Source organism: Meleagris gallopavo, chromosome 1 (genome assembly GCF_000146605.3).
Source record: "Meleagris gallopavo isolate NT-WF06-2002-E0010 breed Aviagen turkey brand Nicholas breeding stock chromosome 1, Turkey_5.1, whole genome shotgun sequence".
NCBI lineage: Eukaryota > Metazoa > Chordata > Aves > Galliformes > Phasianidae > Meleagris > Meleagris gallopavo.
In genome coordinates this window covers 13277268-13285361 of record NC_015011.2, presented here as the reverse complement: position 1 = coordinate 13285361, position 8094 = coordinate 13277268, and the positions used below count along the sequence as shown (strand labels likewise).

Genomic DNA, 8094 nt, shown 5'->3' with positions numbered 1-8094 from the left:
TAATTTTTTATTTTGCAATTAAATAAAAAGCAAAACACTGAACTTTGCCAGGTCTAGCATGTATATCAGACCAATTGAGAAGGAAAGCAAGAGTTTCAGGATTTCCAAGGGAGAACTAGTATTCATAACTAACTTTCTCAGAAGCAGTGTTCTAAAGAAGTCTGGATTCCAGAAGCGTTGAAATGATTGATACACTGTTCTTCTATAGCAACAGAGAGTTTAATTCAATAATAATTCATATTTTTCAAGGCACTAGGAGGATTTTCTGCACTGAAGGTGTTCGTGAACTATTCAGTGACACAAATCTTTTTGAAAGAAATTATACTTCAGCAGAATTACGTTTTATCATTTCAGTCGATGCAAAATTTCTGGGAATGTGAAGCCTGTAAGGTGTGCACACTAAAGAATAACATCTGAAAATGAATTGGCAAACCTCAAACAATTATCAAAGAAAGAAGGAAAATATGCAGACATTGCATAGGTGGTGCTTTTTGTCTGGTTTGTAGATGACATTAAACTTTAAGATTGTTCCTGTAATAGTGTAAAATATTGTATCACAAAACATTGTCTTTTCGTATAGAACTGGGGCAGTATTTGTCCTTAAAAATTAAGAACAAAGCAAAGGAAATCCTGTGCTTACAGAAATGTCATTGCAAATGTCTATCATGTATACTGAATAATCACTTTAGTTTATTATTAAATGCTTTCAAATGAATTCCTTTAGATTCTGCAAACGTGTTGATACTTATGTTCTGTTTAAATCAGATAAATCTGTACTTGAAAATGGAGAAAAAGCCTAATAAGAAGGAGGAACTGACACTAGTGAACAATGTTTTAAAACTTGCCACTAAGTTATTGAAGGTAAGAATTAAAATAGATTTACTGTATTATTGATAACTTAGAAGCAGAATGGACAGCTTACTGAATCATTTGTGTTGTTTCTGCAGTATCCTTTGGCTTAAATCTGCTCATAACTGTCACAGTGATGCTACTTGTTCATACTTCTTCAATCTCTTATGTTGCTATTGTTGTGAATTACAAATAATTATTACATGCAGTAAGTTTTGTTATTTAATGGAGGAGGAGCGAAGATGCTTTAGGATGTACAGGATGAGGAACCCTCATGAAATGATGCAATTTGGCTTTCAAACTTAATATCTATTTCTAGTAATAAGCTACTAAATTATTTGTATTCTTCCTCAAAAATAATTCCTTTTAAAACTTGATACTGATTAGCATTTCAAACTACAACTTGATTATACTCGATGTTGTCTTTACTTACTGTCACAGAATCACTTCTGCTGTTATGTGCAAGTTTTAAATTAAATTTGTCTAGCTTCAACTTTCAGTATTCAGATCTTGTCACACATTCTGCTGTTACACTGAAGATCTTAAAATGCTGCTTCTGATTCATTTATTCTTGGGTTAAGAGGTACAACTGCATTTTGATTTCACCTTCAGGGAATCAACTCTTTCATTTAGTCAAAGATAGCGTGGTGATGTGAAACAGTTCTTCAGAAATGATTTGCAAATGTAAAGGTCTTTTCTTCCCCTTAAATTCTTTTCAAAGCTGTGCTGCAAACACGTCCTGCCATGTTTGAGTATAGCACAGTTGATGCTTATTCCACATGTAGAGAAAAGAGAGAATGGTTGGATTATCATTCAGTAAATCTAGGGCAAAATTTTCAGTACACGTACCTTTGCTCTGCAGTCAAAATAATTCAAGAACATTAAGATGTTTTTCTTTTTAATTTTATTACTTATTTATGCATATAGTGGTACTTTAAGACCTTGCTGCCTGGTTCTTTCACACATTGAACTCCAGTCACTTACCCCTTTGATTCCCATGTAGTTATCTAATAGCTGAAATGATGGAATGTTTTCTCCAGTCAGCTGACTCCCCACTGCCTCAACTTCAACAGTGTTTGTGGCTCCTTCGTCTCAAAAAAGCAGGCAGAACTTCCCATATGAGAACTGACTGAGTAGCCTGGGGCTCAAGATTGACAAAGCAATTGTCTAAGTTGAGAGCTGTGGACCAGAGTCATGGAGTGCTTGGATGAGTCAAATATTGAGGGTATCTCTATAGTGAGGGACAATAGGGCTGTTTTTCAAGAGCTGTTTTTGGAACAAGCAGAAAGAAGGAGGCTTGTGGAAGTATTTTGTCAAAAATGCTGTGGATGCAGAAAGATTATGTGGATTCAAGGGGAGCCTGGACAAGTAGACAAAATGCATCACATTTGGATATCTGATGAGCTGAAATGTTGGTGTTCTGATAGAAAACAGGGTGAAAAGTAGTTGACAGGATGCTGAATTCTTGGTGTGATTCGCTCCTTGTTTTCCCTGCAATTCATGCTGTTTTCAAACCACTTTTCATGTTTTACTCTTTACAGAAATGTGTCAGCATCATGATCTTTCCAGCAAGGGTGGATTTCATGACACAAATCCCACACCACCCCTTAGTTTCTATGAGAATGTGCCCAAAAGTGAGGTGGGATTTCCAAATCTCCCAAATGGGAGCATTAGATGAATCCTGAATAGTTAGTGATCAACAGAATTATTTCATGTTCAGCAGTTAAGTGGACTGGATTGCTAAGAGCTTTTATTAACAATTAAATAGTAATAATTAATTATATAATGCTGACTATACTTATTTTTTTATTTTACTCCCAAAGTTGATGAGATGAAACCCACAAGCTGAAAGTGTTTCCTTAAAGAGAAATTCTCTTCTGCTCTCCTTGGAATCTTGCTTTTTTTGTATTTGCAGCAAAGTTTAATACCACACTGCATTTGAGTGGAATGGTTGTTCATTTTCATTTTACCTTGTTTCAGAGAAGATTCAGAGCTGTGAAATACTTTTTTATTAAAATAGGAGTGATAAAACCTTGTTCAAGACCCAGGATGTAATGCAGGAGAAAGATTAAGAATTGAAAGTTCTGATAGTTGTTACACTTTATGTAATCCTTTATTATATTTAAAACATATTTTCTTCTTTCTCACATATTTTAAGGCCAGGAAAGTTTGGATGACTTTGATCACTCACTAAGAATTGCAAAACTGGTGAAAAAAGGTCTTTGTTCAAGTTCGCTAGAGATTAACTTTGGCTGATGTTTTGATCATTCTAGTGAAAGTGCAAAACATCTGCAGTTAAATGATCATTAGTATTTTTTTAAATCCTTTATGTTCATTTTCTATCTACGTTCATTACTAGTTATTCTCCAAAGTAATAGAGAAGAAAGGGAATTGTATTAGGATAGACATTGTTCATTTTTCATAGTAGTGAAGTAGTCTTGTGCCACTATGGAATATCTTTCTTTCCTTTTGCCTATCTATTTATTTCTTCAGTTAAACACTGAAGGTGATTTTTAGGAAACTATGAGGAATTGTAAAAAGCTGGCAGACAAAGTAGCTCTGTGCTTTCCTGGCTCCACAAGCAAACTGACAGATGTTCTACATGGGTAGCCTCTAATTTTGTGAAGGGTTATTCAGATGCTGTCGATCAACAGTTAGTGAACACAATAGCTATTTTCTTTCATGTTTTCATAAGCAGAAGAACAGGGAAATGCTGTACTCCACTGTTAATTGGAGACTGCCTGAACTATCTAATAGCAATCAGTATGTGCCTGAACACAAATAAGGTGTACAATTCAATACAGTTTTTTATGCCAATTTGTCTGTTCATTAAAAATCACTGGCATGAATTCTTCCATGTATAGTGCGTGTAACATTGGGGAGTCACTGTGGAGTCCACAATATATTATTTTTCATAACAAAAATATGAAATCATGGGTCATTAATGTGAATGTTGCTTTTTAACTGGATGTAATGATGCTACCTAAATAGACATGAGTCAGGCATATCATTAATGGCATGACAGTCTATAAATAAATGATAGTCTATAAAGTACCCAGAGAAATCTGACACTAAAAACGTGCTGCATAAGGCAGAATTTCTTGTAGCCTGCTCGTTATGACTGAAACATTATGACTGATTTCTCAGAGTTCAGTATATGTTGATGTTTTAAAGTAAATAATGGCAAGAAAATAAGCAGTTTAAATGGAGGAAAAACTCCTTTGGATACTTAAAACAAAAACCAAACTATGTAATTTCTGCTCTTTAAATTATATAATTGTTTCATGTTATTAGGAACTGGACAGTCCATTTAGGTTATATGGGCTTACAATGAATCCACTCCTTTATAATATCACCCAAGTTGTCATCCTGTCTGCTGTCTCTGGTGTCATCAGTGACCTGCTTGGATTTAATCTGAAGGTAACTATTTTCCAGCCATTTTTTCTCTTTATTATGGTGTTCAGAATGTTGTAATAGTGGAATCTTATATTGTAAAATAATTAACTCTTATCTGTGTGAGCTAGCAGATTTATTATTTGAAAATGGTTATGAAATTTAAGCTGTATCAGAAGAATAGTGATGAGGTTGTCAAAGGAGCCCTCCTAAAATTTTCTGCAGTTTTGTGGTGTTTTGACTTTATTTAGGACATGTAATCACTAAGAATTCCTAGACATGAATAAGGAGACACTTAGATGGCCACGTAGAAGACCTTATTTAACTTCTTGTATTCCAGATCTGATTTCTCTCTCGAGTTCCTCACTGTTTTTGTATCTTTGTCTTGTATTGCAGTGAAGTACTACAGTAGATGCAGTATTACTGTGTCTAACATTACAGCCTTGCTCTTATGGCTTGAGAATTGTCTTATTAGGTCATACTTTCCGAACCTCTTTGAATTCTATGAACTCTGGAAATTATTCCAAGATTCAGGGTATGGGACACCTTACTTTCCACAAACTTGTAGCATAAAGCCTTCAGTTACCCATTGAGTTTGCTTACATCTACTCTTTTTTATATTACAAGTAAATGAATGTAAAATTTATCTTTTCTATTAAATTTTGAATGCAGCACGTGATAAGAAATAGACATGGTATTGCAACTTTGCTAAATAGAAACTGAACTGGAAATACTGCTGTTTTAACATTTTTCTAACTTTTTCAGCTCTGGAAGATCAAATCTTGATAATATGCTAAGAAGATAACAGTGTTATAGAAGAGCTCATTCATTGACAAAACTGCCTCAAAGCAGCCACTGAATCTGTATTTCAGAAGCTACAACCTCTTAAAGGATGTTGTTTGGAAAACAGAAGTGTTTACATCTGACTGTCTTGTGCAATCTTAGTATTTATTTCATCTTCTCGCTATTTTATTTTCATTTTAGTTGACATTTTTATTTTCAAAAATATTTGTTTAGATTTGGAAAGGATCAGAGTTGGGAAGGGCAAAAACTGAGTGTCTGACAACTTGAAATCCTAGCAACTGAATACACTGTATTACTGTATTTGTTGTTAAAGCTGAAGCCAATGTTGAACATTTTTAGTTGCGGTAGTGCTGTATGGAAGTCATTTGAGTTTTGATTAAGTGTGGTAACATGGCTTAGGATTTTTTATTTGCACCGATCGTTTATGAGGACAACAGAACATCAATTGATGTTTGGTTGCAATAAAGAGGACGTGAAACAAAGTACTGACAATACAGTATGACAGATAGCAGAAATATTTTATATTACTATTAGAAACAAGCGGGAGTTTTTAATATTTTGAATAATTCCAGGATCGAAACTGATTTAGGCTGCAGTTTAAATATCCTGGGATAGTAATAAGGTATTACATAACAGGTCAACAAGTGCTCTTTGTTAACACTTTTATTAGAGCAATAATTGTAAATGGTTACCATACTGTATAATATTTTGATAAAAATTAAATATTGTATTTATTTGAAATACTGAGCTGTTCTGCGCAGCTCTGACTGTGCATGCTCAATATCTGCACTTTTTATTGTTACTTTTAATGAGAAACTTTATATATATATACATATAAATGTATATTAATTGGAATATATTATGGTGAACAATGGAGCAGTATATATTATATGTTAAAGCTAAATATTTAAATAGGCAAAAGACATACTGGTGGAAGGAATGCTATAAATGACTGAGCGTAAGATAGATGCTCTCCTGATGTACACTATAGTATATGCCATTCATACCACATGGAAGTTTAAGAACAACTAAGTAGCAAACAAGTTCTTCTGGTGGACAACAGAATGAATGAAGCCTCATATTCTCATATTTGTGTCTTCAGATTAATCTCCTTTGCCCTACGCCTCCCCAGCATGGGGTATTCCCTCATGCTTTCCAGTGAGCGTGAGCTCCTCTACCTTCTGACACTGCCTCTCACATGGCCTGCTCATACTGACTCATTGTGAATGTTCACCTCATACAATTAATTTGTAAGTGGAAATTTTGTTTCAAGTAACTTATGAAGTAACTTATGTTAGGAGAATTAATGTCACCAGGCTCAAGTGTTCTTGTATTTTTTGTTTCTAAAATAATGGCTTCATACTGAAAAATGATGAGTAATTATAAGAGGTGGGGCATTACACTCTATCTGCTGATCTTCAGAACCTTTAAGCATGTACAGTAATGCATCTTAAACTTCTGTGGTATAAAACTATTTTTATATATAAAGCAACACAAACAAGCATTTTGTATTTTATTTGCCTCTGTACTAATGTTTATTAATGACCAAAGTGCATTCTGGTTTTTGAAAGAATGTATTACTGGAGCTTTAAGAACATACTATCTTTAGTTTCTCATGTGGAAACTTCGGCTGCATCTGATCTGTTTCTTCTTTTTCTGTTGTCTGATGCTGGGATTGTTTTAAAAAAAATTAAGTACATTTTATATACAGGTTTTTCCAAATTATGGTACAGACCTACACAGAACTTAATTTTGCACAAAATATGTTTTAAGAAAAAAGCGCAGCAGGAGTTCTCTAGGGGATAGAAGATGAAGCTGTTGCTTTTACAGCTTGTCACTATTTCAAAGCCACTCTTCAATTTAGAATGAAATTATTTGAAAAAAAAAATCTTAAACAGGGAATATACTGCTTTCAGTACCTTAAGGAAAAAAAAAAGAAGGTGGGAATGTGTTGCAGTTTCGGTTTAATGGGAAATTAGTTTAACCACATATACCTCAGCAACTATCACTGTGCTGGATTGTTGCACTAACAATGGTTACTTGGGAAGAGTAAAATATGTGTGAAATGAAATTAAAAATAATAAAAACCTTTTATTTGCTACCATTAGATATATTCATTATCTTAAAAATGGGAGAGGTTTATTGTATCCCTCAGTATGGAAAATCCAGTATGAAAATGGAGGCAAGTAGAAATATGGCAGATCTTGCATGTTAACGGTTACTTTTGCCACATGTTTTGTAACTGCAAGTGTGATCAGGCGTGGAATAAAGCTTTCTATGGTCGATGGTGAAAAAGGAGAAAAGAAGTGCAGCAAGCTGTATCTTTTAGTAATACCCAGCACATTTCTGAGTCTGCCTGTTTTGATTTAAGCCCATGCTTACGAATATGAGTTCTGTTTGATTTAAAACACTTGGGAGGGAAATGTTGCTGGCTGTCAAAATTGAACTTTATTGTGAGAGCAGAAGCTTTCCAACACGTGTTAGTTATACAAAGTAATTTTTTAATAGGACTGGACATGCAGATTCCAAATAAACATTTCCATCTGAAAAATACTGCAACAGATTCAGCCCTATTTCACAGTTGTTTAAGGGGTTAATTTTAATCCCCATTTTGACTGTTTAATGTAATATAATATATATATTTTTTTCTTTCCAAAAGCTTATTTTTTGGACATGTTTCACTTGTGGCATCTCCCTGGCTGCTGAGAATTTGGCACCAGATTGCACCACGCTCTTGTGTTCGTTTGCTCACTTTCTAAATTTGCTCCAAATGTAGGTGGTTTACAAATAAAATTTTCTTTTGAGGGTAATGAAGGACAGTGTTATACAGTAAGAATTTAACATCTTCTGAGAGCCATTCTTTTAAACATTCATCTCTAGATGGCACCTTAATGTGACAGAGTTCTTGTGTATGTGTTAAAAATATTGCCAGGAAGTATCTTAGACATAATGCATGTTTACTTAGTACCTTCCAAAATGCTCGTGGAACTTGAAGAGGATAGAATATGACTGATGCATCGCTGCTTACTGGCTTATTTCAAGTTGTGC

At 34.1% G+C, this 8094-nt stretch overlaps 1 long non-coding RNA gene across 1 annotated transcript; it reads left to right on the top strand.

Moving 5' to 3' along the window:
* Positions 1–741: 741 nt before the first annotated feature.
* LOC104915598 lies at positions 742–7599 on the top strand. The gene is made up of 3 exons (XR_004159449.1): positions 742–861; positions 4144–4269; positions 5008–7599. It is a non-coding gene; the product is annotated as an uncharacterized LOC104915598 (long non-coding RNA).
* The last annotated feature ends 495 nt before the right edge of the window (positions 7600–8094 follow it).